Source organism: Sceloporus occidentalis, unplaced genomic scaffold (genome assembly GCF_023333645.1).
Source record: "Sceloporus occidentalis isolate IW3139 unplaced genomic scaffold, rSceOcc1.0.p SCAF_288, whole genome shotgun sequence".
NCBI lineage: Eukaryota > Metazoa > Chordata > Lepidosauria > Squamata > Phrynosomatidae > Sceloporus > Sceloporus occidentalis.
Window position 1 is genome coordinate 422,558 of NW_028317268.1, and position 16,169 is coordinate 438,726.

General features: G+C 42.6%; 1 pseudogene; it reads right to left on the reverse strand.

The window, feature by feature from the left end:
* Positions 1-13,841: 13,841 nt before the first annotated feature.
* LOC149275438 (syncollin pseudogene) lies at positions 13,842-14,240 on the reverse strand (annotated as a pseudogene).
* Between the last annotated feature and the right edge of the window lie 1,929 nt (positions 14,241-16,169).

Here is a 16,169-nt window from a genome sequence, read left to right on the forward strand (position 1 = left end):
AACCCATTAAACACCTCGCTGTCATTAAGTCACTTTCCTCTTTCCACTTTGTTTATTATTAAACTAATAACAATGCGGCGGCGGGGGGGGGTTATAGGTACACTAATCATATATTTTGTTAATTACTATTCGTAGGGCTATTAATCAGCAGGGATCTGCTGCAGATATAACTGATGAACACAGCGGTATTAGCAAGAAGTTCAACAGGACATATCTCAGATTCTTAATCATGAAATTAACTTGGTTACGCATGCAGAAATGTCACCTAATAAAAGTAATTACTCACAAATTTTCCCCTAATGACGCGTTCAATCATCACACGGCACTCAAAGCCCGGAAACATTTATCTGTTGACATAAATCTCTCGGCTGATTATTCTGACCCGAGCGTTCAGGGAAAACAGATCAGAAAAATATGAGTTACTAAATCACCCAACTTCACCGCATAACATATTAAACTTCTCAGAGCCAGTCTGCAGCCTGAAAGCTCAGAATAACCCCCAGAGCTGTATACATTAATAACCCCCCCAGCGCTGTATACAGTAATATAACCCCCAGCGCTGTATACAATAATATAACCCCCAGCGCTGTATACAGTAATATAACCTCCCAGCGCTGTATACAGTAATATAACCCCCAGCGCTGTATACAGTAATATAACCCCCAGCACTGTATACAGTAATATAACCCCCAGCGCTGTATACAGTAATATAACCCCCCAGCGCTGTATACCGTAATATAACCCCCAGCGCTGTATACAGTAATATAACCCCCAGCGCTGTATACAGTAATATAACCTCCCAGCGCTGTATACAGTAATATAACCCCCAGCGCTGTATACAGTAATATAACCCCCCAGCGCTGTATACAGTAATATAACCCCCAGCGCTGTATACAGTAATATAACCCCCAGCGCTGTATACAGTAATATAACCTCCCAGCGCTGTATACAGTAATATAACCCCCAGTGCTGTATACAGTAATATAACCCCCAGCGCTGTATACAGTAATATAACCCCCCAGCGCTGTATACAGTAATATACCCCCCAGCGCTGTATACAGTAATATAACCCCCCAGCGCTGTATACAGTAATATAACCCCCAGCGCTGTATACAGTAATATAACCCCAGCGCTGTATACAGTAATATAACCCCCCAGCGCTGTATACAGTAATATAACCCCCCAGCGCTGTATACAGTTAGCACATAGAAAACCCGGATTTATATCTTTTATATAATATTTCCTGACTAATTTCTATTTGAAACGAGGGAAAGCACTCTGTGCGTCTCCTGGGATTAGAAACCTGAATTCTCCAGAAATATAATTAAGATTTTTTCCGTTCTAAATATAAAGCTTTTTTCAAAAATAATTTCGTCTTCTTCTGCTGCAATTTAATTATAAATTTATTAACAACCCTATTTCTGTTGCTCTTTTTTTTGTAACGAGCCCCCGGGAGGGTTTTGCATCAGACAGATAATTTGGATTTTGGAGGCAGTCCATGGCGATGGCGTTACCCCCCCCCCCCCCCATCAGGGGTGAACGGATCCCGTAGTTTGGGGAAGGTTGGGAGGTTATTGCATCTTATAATGGAAATGGGGCAAGTGAGGATGTGGGGCAGAAAAAGAGAGGCGGTGAGGAGAGGTCCAGGGGCAGACCATGCGGGTTATTTTTTATATGTACCTTATTATGATTTATTTATTAATGTTTTTAAAAAGCACAGATTTTCCCCATTCTGAACCAAAAATCTATCGTTTCTGGGACCCGCGTATATGCCGAGTGCTCAGTGCAGCGCCGTGAGACACGGGGCCGGTTATTCCTTTATTTCCGGGGCTGGTTTTTATTCCTATTTTGCGGCTTCTGCAGTAAAGCGTGGAGTTTTCCTGCATCATGTCGGCTCTCGCCTCTGATCTCCAACAAAGTCCCATAAATGGATTCAATCAGAAGAATTTCTGGTTAATTTGTCCCGGCATCGATTACCTCCCCGCCGGCCGGGCATTCAGAACTGTTTTGTTTTTTATATTTTTGTGATTTTTTTTGCAATTTAAACGATACTTTTTGCGATAAATGTAAATTCCCTAAAATGTTTTATGTTTTAAAGTATTAGGTTTTTATGATGTCTCATCCTGTATATTATTACATAAGACATAAGAGATGAGGTCATGTTCATTGTTTAGAGTGACAACAAAGTAACAGTAATATAGTAACATAGTAACAGTAATATAGTAACAATAATATAGTAATATAGTAACAGTAATATAGTAACAATAATATAATAAGAAAGTAACAGTAATATAGTAACATAGTAACAATAATATAGTAATATAGTAACAGTAATATAGTAACAATAATATAGTAATATAGTAACAGTAATATAGTAACAATAATATAATAAGAAAGTAACAGTAATATAGTAACATAGTAACAATAATATAGTAATATAGTAACAGTAATATAGTAACAATAATATAGTAATATAGTAACAGTAATATAGTAACAATAATATAATAAGAAAGTAACAGTAATATAGTAACATAGTAACAATAATATAGTAATATAGTAACAGTAATATAGTAACAATAATATAGTAATATAGTAACAGTAATATAGTAACAATAATATAATAACATAGTAACAGTAATATAGTAACAGTAATATAGTAATATAGTAACAAAGTAACAGTAACATAGTGATATAATAACATAGTAACAGTAATATAGTAACATAGTTACAGTAATATAGTAATATAGTAACAGTAATATAGTAATATAGTAACAGTAATATAGTAACATAGTAACAGTAATATAGTAATATAAAGTAGTAGTCAAGCCTCGGCTGGGACTCTGATGACTGTAAAGCCAGTCCTGTTTATTACCCTGAAACAATACTGGTGAACGTTAGACTCAGTTACCCCCGAGAGACCCGCCGATTGGGGATTTACACTCGTATGCCGGGGCTCCGTTATCGTTAGCGACCCGCATGGAACGCACCGCGATGTCATTCTGTGCCATTCCGCCAGAGAACCTTCTGGAATCCCATCCAGACAGCCTGACCCGGCTTTTACTTCTCTGCGTGACCCGGAGAGATAGAATCGAGGCCTTTATCCGGAGAAAAGATTCTGTTGGCCTTATTTATTATCTTCCTATCCGGGGGGGGGGGGGGGGGGTTAAAAAGAGCTTACGATCTAAAACCGAAGAAAATGATCTGAAATGATTTAGGGTTCCAGTAACTCCTTGTGGTGCCAAACGAGTGAACAACGAGGCTTTAACATGACTTTTTTAAGCAGTTTGTCCCTTTGTACAGCGCTATGGAATATGATGGCGCTATATAAAGTAATAATAATAATAATAATAAATCAATCTGTGTCAGGAATTTTCGGAACCACAGCAATAGAGGGCAGCTGCAGCTACAAAGTTGCAGCTTCTACCAAAGTTAAGTGCTTTATTTTTTCTATTTTTTTTTTTTAATAATGGGCGTTTAATTATTAATAAACTTTAATTACTAATAATAGCTCATTCTTTTTTAATGATAAAGATAATTATTTTGGGCGTTCCCGAAAGAATTCCATAACCAAACCCCAATTTATATTCATCAGCATAATCTATCATCACCCTGCTCATCACTCTGAGCCGGCCGGCCAACGCTTATAGTGCATATAAAAAAATAGACTAAAAAACCTCCGTAAGATCGCACGGCACCGGCATTTTTTTTCTTAGAAAAGCTAAAAGACATTATTTTCTTTCTCGGAGCGGAAGGAAATTACCGGCTCCCTCTATGAGCGCCGCGCGGGGGAAACGCGTCGGTGACCCCTCGGAAAATGACTTTTTACATCGAATTCGGCTATATCTCCAAATCACAAAAAGGAGCCGTATCCCCCGGAGACGCGTTTTCTATTCTTATAATAGACGATGTTAATGTTATTAGGGGGTTTCGGCCAAAGGCTCCTGACCCCTGCCAGTAATAACCCCCCCCCGCGTACCGCGTCGCATGTATCATCTAAATAAGAAAACTGTCTCTCCAGCCACCGCCGGGAGGAAAATAGAATCTTTAATCAAAGTTGATACCTTTTATTAGGCTTACATAGAAAAAAAAACCCACGTACGCAAGCTTTGGAGACCTCGGAGGTCTCTTCTTCAGATAGAGACAGTATTTTTAGTTAGTTTTTTATTTTTTAAATGTAATTGCAATTTTGGCTTAGCAGTGGTCGATTTAGAAATTTTTTAAAAAAACTATTTTACGTAATTTAACCAGACGGGAATTCCATTAAAATTCATCGTTCTGCATCCCAACGGGAATAGTAACGGAATCAAATAAAATCAACGTGGATTGTCACATCGGCAAAAGTTTGCGTCCAACACGCCAAGGGACACGTAGAACATGTGAAGATTTCATACATGCTGTTCGTGGGGGACCAGCAGGAAAAACATTCAGCTGTCGGAAGAGAACTTTCCACAACATAATCGAGATATTTAGGTTTTTTTGGCCGCTATTACCGCTCCATCCTAACCCGTTCCTCAGCCAGTTCTTTATATACAATAAACTCACCGGGAGTCCTTAGTCTCGTCTTAGATTCAGGAGCCGGATGTCTATCCCATGCATGTTTAAATCCCCTCGCTGTATTACCCTCTACCACCTCTGCTGGGAAGCTGTTCCACTTATCTACCACCCTCTCAGCGAAGTAAAACTACCTTACATTCCAAGTCTCTGATCCTCTAGTTTTAGATTATGGTCTCTTGTTGTAAAATTTTTCCTCCTTTGGAATTCATATGATTGTATTTTTTGGGGGGAGTATTTTTTTTGGGGGGGGAGTATTGGGGGGGGAGTGTTTTTTTCTTTGACGAAGATTTTCGCATCCGTGAGACATCTGGATCGGATTAAGTATCGAGACGCACCGACTCCTGAGCAGATGGCACAGAACGTCCCGTTGTACATCCCCGAATTCACAAAGCGTGGGGTGAACACGTCTAACCGATACCGGCTGCGTTACACGGAAGTGACATATGATGGATAAACCCAATTATAGAAGCCGGTCGGGAAAACATGCTGAAACTTATCAAAATTATCACTAATGAGCTTCTAGGAAAAAGAAAAAAAAAGATGATTAATATGGAATGTTTATTATATCTTCTTAAAGGGGAACTAATTCTACTCCAACGACTCACATCATATCATCATATTACATCATATTACATCATATCATCATATTACATCATATCATACTATATTACATCATATCATTATATTACATCTTATCATCATATTACATCATATCATCATATTAAATCATATTATATCATATCATACTACATTATATCATATCATACTACATTACATCATATCATCATATTAAATCATATTATATCATATCATACTACATTATATCATATCATACATTACATCATATCATCATATTAAATCATATTATATCATATCATACTACATTACATCATATCATACTACATTATATCATATATTACATCATATCATCATATTACATCATCATATTACATCATATTATATCATATTACATCATATATCATCAAATTGCATGATATCTCATCATATTAGATCATATTACATCATATTACAACATATCATATTACATCATCATATTACATCATATCATACTATATTACATCATAACATGTCATTAGGTCACTTTACACGGGACTGTCTCTTTAACCCTTTAAATCCTTTCCTGTTACCGGTTTCTGTGTTTTATAGAAATATACAGAAGTGACCTTTTTTTTTCTCGGATTAACTGTGAAATCCATTAGCCGACTCCGGAGTTTATTTATCTCCCTGACATGATTTCTATCTGTTTTTTTCTCTCTCGTTCACGCGAGTAATTTCCTCGTCTCCGTTTATCCGTATAAAAAGCCGTCGGTGTGTTTGGTATCGTTTGTGAAATCTGTTCAGATCGTCGGACGTAATGTGATTTTATTCTGATGGATGAAGCTGAGAGAGCGGACAATTTTTCATGAGACTCTGGGGTTAGAAGCGCCAGGCGATGCTGACGGGTCAGGGGGTTTCCGCTGCCGGTGACTGCGATGCATTAGCGGCTCACATCGTGGAAATGCGGCAAACAATTCACCCACGAGCCGGGAAATGCAGACTTCAGGCCTCTACATTGTCGCGGACGTTGATCTTTGCTGATACCCCCAAAAAAATGCATTTTAGCTTTTACATTTACCTCTCATAATACAGAAAAACAGAACCTGCCGGCAGATCGGCCCCATCCGGCCCCCGTTTCTCCTGCTGTAACGACTCAAACCTTAATCAGTCGTTGGTCTCGTCTTAGCTTCAGGACCCGTATGTCTATCCCATGCATGTTTAATACCCTCACTGTATTACCCTCTACCACCTCTGCTGGGAGGCTGTTCCACTTATCTACTACCCTCTCAGTAAAGTAAAACTTCCTTCCATTCCATCTCAGTCTCTGATCCTCTAGCGTTAGATTCCGGTCTCTTGTTGTAATTTTTCTCCTCCTTCATTAAATCCCTTTATGTATTTATGTCTCTCTAATCCCCTCTCTCCCTCTCCTCTCCCCATCTCTCTCTCCCATTCCCTCCCTCACTCCACTTCCCCATCTCTCTCTCTTCTCTCCCCCCTGCCGGACATATTGAGATCCCTCGGTCTTTCCTGACCATTTTTATTCTGCAAACCGTTCATCATTTTAATCGACTCCTGAAACTCTCTTCAGAATTTCCATATCCTTCTGCAGATGGGGTCTCCAGAACTGTACCCACTACTCTAGGTGATGTGTGACCAGAGCCCCCTCTTGGTTAAGGGGTGACACCTATTTCGTTTATTCCAAACTATTTATTTTTTAACGTTTGCATTATTTAAAACTTTTTTTATTATTATTATAAATTGTGCAGGTTGCAGGCGAGGGCACACGAGTTCTCATTCACCTCCCAGGCCCTCGCCTGCCACTCACACAACTAAAAGTCGATCGCGCTCACAGCCGTTAGTGTATTTGCTGCTCTGTGAGTGTTAGCAGGCGAGGGCATTAACTCTTTAACTGTTTAAACAAGAGACTTATACATTGACCTCCGGATAATGTGTCCATCAATAGATCTCCAGCGCCCTCTACTGGGGAGAAGGGGAAACGTCCTTGCAATTTAACCCTTTATAAGGTTGAATCTGCGCCTATAGATCAGATTGTCTATCCGGTCCGCCATCTATAGTGTCTGTGGCTACGATGAGGTCCATCTTTTCCTGATTGGCTGTCTATACTGTATTAAATTACATTTCTATATTTACGGTATTATTAGCTTTGTAACTGGAGCAGGACTCCAGCTGAAAGTGATGCATTGTAAAAATATATATTTAAAAAATATTACATTTTTCACACAACGTTCCAAACAATTTGTTTCTATCAACATTTGGGGCGATATTTTAAATGCAGACGTTATCTAGCCGGCATCTCTAGCTCAAATGCAATTTTTTTTCTAGCTTTGCTATAATTCTGTTAAATTACAGAGATTTCCTGCGTTTGCAGCTTTTTGGGGTTTATTGTACGGTTAACTCTACAACCCGCATGGGACCAACGAGTCCGATCTTTGATAACAATCTGCGATTTCAATCCTGTTTATCGGGAAGCCTTCCGGAATTCCGTGAATCCTATGATCGTGTCGCATATGACTCAGAACGGTTAATTAACCCTACGTTCTCCTGCTTTAGAGTCTTCTGGGGCTTTGTAGGGTTCTTTCCGATTGGTAACGTCACTCATTACTTTTTGTCTCCTCTCGAGGTCGGTTATCTTTGAATAGGTTCGGTGACTCTTCATGGCGGTTGAGTCCATTGAGTTAATTGTATATTTATCTTGAGCCCAACGGGTGGAAAACGTTTGGGGCAGAGTGGACCATTTGCCTACTGGTGCCCAACGGGCTCTGTCATCTGTCCTTCATTGAACGTTCTTCTAGATGAAAGAGCATCAAGGGCAAAGAGGGCAGGTATGTTCCATGGAAAAGTAAGTCTAGATATGTCAGGAACCCCTGTGGTTCTATCTCTTACACGCCAGAAGCTTCTTCCCCTGAAGAGGTCTATACTTTGTCACTCTCATGGCCCGTACCATGTGTTTGGCTGCACCGTCCTCCAGATAGATTTTCATTTTCATCGTTCTTTGTCCTTCGACTATCATTCCAAAATAATCTGTGACAAACAAAGGGTAAATCTTTTCCATGAAGCTCACCCTAGAGATAGATTTATCCGGTAACCCCTGGGATTTGTTGGAACCTTCCAAAGAAGGTCTACCCAGTGGCGCAGAATCCACGCGGATGCATTCTGTGGACCATACCATTTGTACTGCTGGCTGAGGGATGAGGGTACCAGCATAATATTGCATTTTGGGAAAGGAATGGGAGCTATGTTCTCCCAACTCACAGTGTCTGCCCCCTAGTGGACACACGGCGTATTACACAAGGTGAATAAACCTAGTCCGGCCCGGTGAGTAGGAAACAGAAATGGATGGGTCTTATTAACCTGCGGTTATTTTGGGTACATTTCTGATGATCACTTATTGTTTTCTATATTGCAAAGTTTTATTTGGCCAACTTCCCAAAAAATATATATATTTTTATTTTTTGCAAAAAAATCAAGGAATCAGCAAATGCTCACCGAAATATCATTTTAAATTTAAATATTGGGGATTCTGACACACACACTGTCATTTTTATAATTATTCCACCCCAAATATATTCAACAACGTACTCCACGCAGCATAAGAGCCGATCGGATTAAGATGCGCGTACGGTAGCCGCTGTGCTTAATAGGCGCCAGCATTTAACCGGTTAAACGTGGAAGCAAATACAGCAACAGATAAAAGATCCGACGTGACTTATTTTAGTTACTTTTTCAAATACAACCTTCTCGCCGAGTCGCGCAGATCAGAAACCTGTCTCCAATGCAAAAATGGCATTTACCGTAACATTTATCGGGGTGGAAAAAAAAATCTTCGCACAATCGCTCTATTTTCTCGCTTGTGACAATTCTGTAACTTAAAGGTCACGTCGGCTGGATTTACTCTAGAAAAGACACTTTGATATTTCCCGAGCGGCGTCTTCGCGGCGTCGCGGGGGGAAATGGTCTCGTGCGCCGGGATCTGCCGCATTCCGCAAGGACCTGAAGGCAGAGCTTTCGAAAAACGTACTTGAATTCTAAAAAGCTCTAAAAAAACAATATTGCCCTCATTCCGGCTACTTTTCTATGAAATATTGTTTCGGGAGTAGTTTATTTTACTACATGGGATACAAAAGCAAACTGAAGGAGAGACCTCTGAGGCCTCAATAGCGTATGTAATTCAGCATCTTTTTCTGGGTTGGTCAAGTAAAAAAAAAAAAATCAATTCCAGGTTTCGACTCGGCTTTCCCATTGGGCTCAAACTAATGTTTATGGGGAGAGTCCATGACTGTTTAATAACGTTAACGCGTATGATGTCATGGTCTGCCCCAAGTCTCAGGATTTTTACCCCAACTTCAGGGGTTAATGAGCAGATTCTCAGGATTTCAGGGTCTCAGTTACATGTTACTTTATTACTATAATACAATATTACTATGTTACTGCGTTACTATATTACTATGTTATTATATTACTGTTACTATGTTACTATATTACTATGTTACTATATGTTATTATATTACTGTTACTGTATTACTATGCTACTCTATTACTATATCACTATGTTACTATATCGCTATGTTACTATATTACTATGTTACTATATCGCTATGTTACTATATCACTATGTTACTATATTACTATGTTACTATATCGCTATGTTACTATATTACTATGTTACTATATCGCTATGTTACTATATTACTATGTTACTATATCGCTATGTTACTATATTACTATGTTACTATATCGCTATGTTACTATATCGCTATGTTACTATATCACTATGTTACTATATTACTATGTTACTATATTACTATGTTACTATGTTACTATATCACTATGTTACTATATTACTATGTTACTATATTACTATGTTACTATATTACTATGTTACTATATTACTATGTTGCTATATTACTATGTTACTATATCACTATGTTACTATATTACTATGTTACTATATCGCTATGTTACTATATTACTATGTTACTATGTTACTATATCACTATATTACTATATCACTATGTTACTATATTACTATGTTACTATGTTACTATATCACTATATTACTATATCACTATGTTACTGTATTACTATGTTACAATATTACTATGTTACTATATTACTATGTTACTATGTTAGTATGTTATTATATTACTGTTACTATAATACTATATTATATTCATATAATACTATGTTACTATTTTAAATCTGCGGTGAGAAGGTTCGCTGAATGGAGGTTGAGTTCTAATCACATTATATTTCTATTTTCTGACATTTCATAAAATAAATCCCATTGATTACCCGACGAGAAAAATCCATACCGGTGGCTGAGGAAGAAGAATCTCTCGGATCCGTTTCAATCCATCCAGAGCCCCAATCTGGAGAATGTAATATGGCTTCTGGTTTCATGTTGCGTTGGGCTACATGTTACACGGATCCAACGTGGGAAAGGCTTCCTAAACAATATTCTGTAACCTGAGAACCCCGTATCTGCAGGATTATTCCTCTGGAGAGAAGGACAATTAAAAAACTTAGAAAAATGAAATTTTAATCTAGAAAGTAGAACAAATTAATAAAATTAACATTGAAGGGGAATACCAGACCCTGCCGGCAGATCGGCCCCATCCGGCCCCCATCTAGTCGCCCGTTTCTCCCACTGTAACGACTCCAACCTTCAGTCGTTGGTCTCATCTGAGATTCAGGAGCCGTATGTCTATCCCATGCATGTTTAATACCCTCACTGTATTACCCTCTACCACCTCTGCTGGGGGGCTGTTCCACTTATCCACCACGTTCTTTGTAAAGAAAAACTTTCTTTTGCAGAACGTGTAACCGCGTCTCATTGCGGCTCCTTGAGATGAGATATGTAGAGAGATTCTATTTAGCTTTCTCGAAGCCGGATTGCAGACAGACAGCGATTAACGTATCGTCCCCCGCAGGTGCTTTGCTGTAACGTATAATTTATGGCACTTAGAGGCGGCCCCCACTCCGCTAATATCAATCCATTTGTCTTTGGGGGGATCAGATAATGTCGGATATGTATTTAATTCTGAAACATGAACTCCAGTGCGCCGCCTCGCATACCCAATCGGCAAATCGTCGTTCTCAGTAAAACCTCAGGCAGTACTGGATTTGCCTCAATTTCTCCATCTGTCATGTATTAGAAAATCATATTAATATACTGTGTGGACTACCTCTGCTGGGCTGCACTTCCATGCCTTTACCACATGTTGCTGCCACATTATACTTGCCTTATTGCCCCACTTGCCCAAGCCTAGGGCTGTTTGTGTAAAATTTCTTCCTAGATTGCTAGCTCTTTCGGTTATTCTTGAAGATCTAAAAGAATACATTCTGTTATAAATGCACAAATCTGTTCTTAAGAGCTTACAATCTACTATAAGGGAGACACATGCTAGCGTTTGTCCAGGAGAAGCCAGCGAGTGATCGGAGAAGCTGCTGTATTTTAATGTCACGGCGCAGAGCGTTTCGCTCTCCATGTTCCCACCGACCGCGAGCGTCGCAAGATGAATGCCCCGCGGGTGGCGGCTCGGAGCCCCGGTGCTGACGGCTTAAATTAATGGGGGCCGCTTAAAATTCACGTGGCAGGCTGAAGGTCGCACCTCGGCAGCGGCATTGAGAGACGAGAGGTGCAGAACTCAAAAGAGATAACAGTAATGTGTGCGCTCAATCACTGAGCGAGGGGGAGACGGCCAACAACTAAAGGGTTAAATGTATGAGCGTAAGGGACCTTGTGACAGCTACATGTTTAATGGGTTAAAGAGACAGTCTGGTGTAAAGTGACCTAATGACAGCGCCGTGTTTAATGGGTTAAAGAGACAGTCTGGTGTAAAGTGACCTAATGACAGCGCCGTGTTTAATGGGTTAAAGCGACGTGTTTAATGGGACTAGTGGTCTAATCAGTGAAGGAGTTAAATCCCCCCCCCCCCGTCCGTCCGTCTGTCTATTTAGCAGATTTTATTCTTTTCAATTCTTTGTCAAACACTAAAAGGATAGAGGTGCCGCTCGGTCGCAGTTTTTCTTCTCGTTGCGATTTGCTGACATTATAAGGAAAGGACTGAAATCATCCTGAGAGCCGTCGGCGCTCGATAGATAATGGGGGGTCCGGAGTGCAGCCCCCGGGAGAGTCTGTGCGTCCGCTTAATGTCTGTATATATATCTGTGTGTGTGAATCTATGTGTGTATGAGTGGCTGCTCCAGACTTTACACCGAGGGACACTCACACACTGAGCACGACCCTTCTCAGCCCCTCTCCTCCTGACCCCCCCATCTGCTGCTCTCTACTGTCTTCTGTCTCTTCTCTCTCCCTCAGTCTACTCTCACCTCTCTCTCACTATTTTACTTTCATTAACATCATGTCCCTCGCTCTAAACCCATCCACTCCCTCTAACCCCAACTCCCTCTCTCCCCCAACCCCAACTCCCTCTCTCCCTAACCCCATCTCTCTCTCTCTCCCTCTCTATTTTCATCTTTATTCCACTTCATCTCTCCAGCTGGATCCCCCTCTTTCCGCCGTAAATCTCTCCCCAGCTCTCCATCCCCTCTCTCCTGAAGCCTCGTTATTAGAAAGATCGGCTCCTCGCCGGATATAAGTCATTCTCGGCTCCCACCGTTTGGGTTGTCAGGCTGGTAAATTACATTTCTGCACCCCGTCCCTGCCATAAACGATGAATCTCTGCATTATTTACGGGACGCGGCCTCTCGCCCCTAACTCCGAATCTCGGTGTCACCCAAATGCCCCAGCTGGGGCAATCATAAACCCTCTCTAAAAATGTAGATGCATTAACGACATAGGATCCGGGGTTAATTAACACGCAACTGGTCTGGGTTGGGATCGTCAGTGGGGCAATTACCCCACTGTAATTGCCTCCCTGGCATTTATGATACATATGTGCACACACACACACACACATTAACACACACACATTAACACACACACTATAACACAGTCACACACTAACACATTCACACACTATAACACAGTCACACACTAACACACACTAACACACACACACTATAACACAGTCACACACTAACACACACACACACTATAACACAGTCACACACTAACACACACACACTATAACACAGTCACACACTAACACACACACTATAACACAGTCACACACTAACACAGTCACACACACTAACACACACACACTATAACACAGTCACACACTAACACAGTCACACACACTAACACACACACACTATAACACAGTCACACACACTAACCCCGGTAATTGTCAACGAAAGGGGTGGATTCATTCGGAGCGGATCACCATCTCTGGCACTGAAAGAGTTAATAGAATTGCCCCCAAGCCTGGTACCAAACACTAAACAATTTGCAATGAACTGCGTGCAATGTGAGCAAACTGTGTGCGTGTGCTGCCCCCTGGTGGAGATTCCACGTAACTACTCACCCCATCTATTCCCTGCAGGTCCGCTGGAAGTAATTATTACACCAGAAGGATGCCCCCCCGCTTAGTCCAAGCGCAGCCATGCATTGCAACATGCGACACGCTACATGCAACATGCGACACGCAACACATGACACGCAACATGTGCCAGCCGCAAGTAAATCACAGACGCTTTGGAGAGGGTGGAAAAGGTTTATTGACCCAGCAAGGACATTCTCTCTCTCTCTCTCTCTCTCTCGCTCTCCCCCTCTCTCTCTCTAAAGCCCCTCAAATGCCCCTCTAGGAGCAGGTGCAGAAGTAAGCCTGTATGGCGTCGTTCCAGTCCCCGAACAGGCCGTTGGAGTAGTCCTTCAGCTGGTAGACCACCCCGGCAGAGAAGGAACGGTTGTTGCCCAGTTTGGCCGCTTTGCTCCACACTTTGAGGGTACAGCGATTGGCGACCACCAGGGAAGAAATCTTATTGCCCCATCCCAGGGGCATATACGGAAAATCATCTCCGTTTTTGGCATCTAGGAAGTTGCCTCCGCAGGACTGGTCGAAGTAGTGGTTGCTGTGCTCGAACATCCGGGCGCAGAGCTTTTCCCCGTAGTCGTTGACAAGGTCCGAAGGAGACGGACAAAGGGCCGGAGCTCCCCAGAAGAAGAGGGGCAGAAGGAGCAAGGCGCTGAGGGTCCTCATGGCGGCGCAGGGTGTCTCGTGGATGATGGGTTACGTCCTCGGCTTATATGGCCGGCCCCCGCCTCTGAAAAACGCCTCGAAATGTTTGCCAACCTTGAGATGTTTTCGACGGCTGTTGTTTTTATAGATTGGGTGCAGGGAAAAGGTTTGGGGGAAAAACACGGCAGCTGGCGGCGTACAGGAGACCAGGTGCGAGAGATCCCGCGGGGTCACTGATGGCGACTATTATTCACTATCACTATTGTTGCGCAGAAGAGACCCCAAACACCAGGAGCCCCCCCTCCAATGCAAATTCTGCCCGGGGTCCCTGCAGGTTGTGAGTGTGGCTGCGTTTAGGGACAGCCTGGCAAGGGTTTCAGTTGAAGGGCATCAGACCTCGGCACGCCAGCGAATGAGGGAGCCGGCGCCGGCGCAGCACTGGGGGACCCGGGACTTACTGCTTTAAAAAAAAGTCAGGGGTAAAAATTGCTCCCCAAACCACAACTGCCCCTCATAGGGGCAACAAACGTGATTGCTCAATGGGCATTCAAACAATACCGCCCCCCCGGCGGCCATAACTCACTCTAAACGGAAGGCTTTTTGCACATAGGGGGCCAAGTAGCGCGTGGGGGGGGCAAATACACACGGGGGGGCGCATCAACATTTAAAGGGGCCGCTCAGCTGTCGCATGCATTGAGTGTCCCTTTAAATCATTGAGCGCTGGGAGCTTCAGCCCACATATAATATAATGCAGTAATAGGAAGAGTGTTCCAGGGAGCTGACAATCTAACGGCTCCAATTCTCATCCTCCCCGGTCTATCAGTAGAGACAGGCCTGGCGCTCTCTGTCTCGCGAGATTCCAAGTGACGGAGCGCTCTCTAAATAACCACCCAGCAGGAAGAGCGTTTAACCCCCTCCTGACCTCCCACCCCTACTACCCCCAGTCTCCCTGTAAATGTCCTTTTCCGTCTTTAACCTTTGGTTGTCTTCGCCCCGACACAAGCCGACCCCCAATGTCCAGAGAATGGAGTCGGCTTGGAGAGCGGGGCTGGGGCTCTACCGGGACTTTTTATGGAGTGTGTCCTGTTGTTGGCTATTATTGTAACCGAGGAAGGGCTCTTTAAGGCTGGCGGCCGATAAATGCCGCGGGTGCCTGCTGGATACGCGCATGCGCTGCACGTCATCATCAGCAGCAGCATACCTGGGAACACCCAGAGCCCGTCCACAGGAAACAGGAAGTAACCGTATAGTAACTAATAGCAACAACATCACAGCAGGCCCAAAGCAGCCATCTTCCATACCCGCCGGCGGCAGCATTTACAAAATAATCGTCACTTACATCTAACCAGGGGTGTGGTTAGAGGCGTGGCTGGGGCGGGGCTATTTGTGTAACTGAGAGGGGCATTTAGAAGAAGAATAATGGGGTTTATTTGCCCCGTTTAATTTATAAAGCCGTTTCCTGCTGTTTCTATACACATTATCGGGGCTTTTAGGGCTGTAGAACCCTACGATCCCCTCATACCCAGCAAACATTCTGACCTCCTAGAAGAGGGGCATCGGGGGGGCATTAGGGGAGGGGGGGAGGGGAGAGACGCTTCTTCATCTCCTTCGCTCCTCGTTCTCCTGTCTTCTCCGGTTGGTCCGCTTCTCCCGGCTCTCCACAGCGCCATCCCCAGCCTGGTGTAGTAGTCCAGCGACAGGGCGGAGCCTCAGCGCACACACCCTCTCTCCCTATTGGAGGAAGGGGGGATGAGGCTCCTCCCTGTTGCGGAAGTACAAAACCAGACCAGGGAAAAGAAAATGCAGAAATTCCCTTAAAATTAAAATTCTTACGAATCCGAAGTCAAAAACATGGAGTTCAGGAGAATATCTGGATTTAAACGGTTTCTCTTTGCACGATAAATCCGCCTTCCTTTAGGGCAGAAAAGACGATTAAAATGGGGGTTTTTT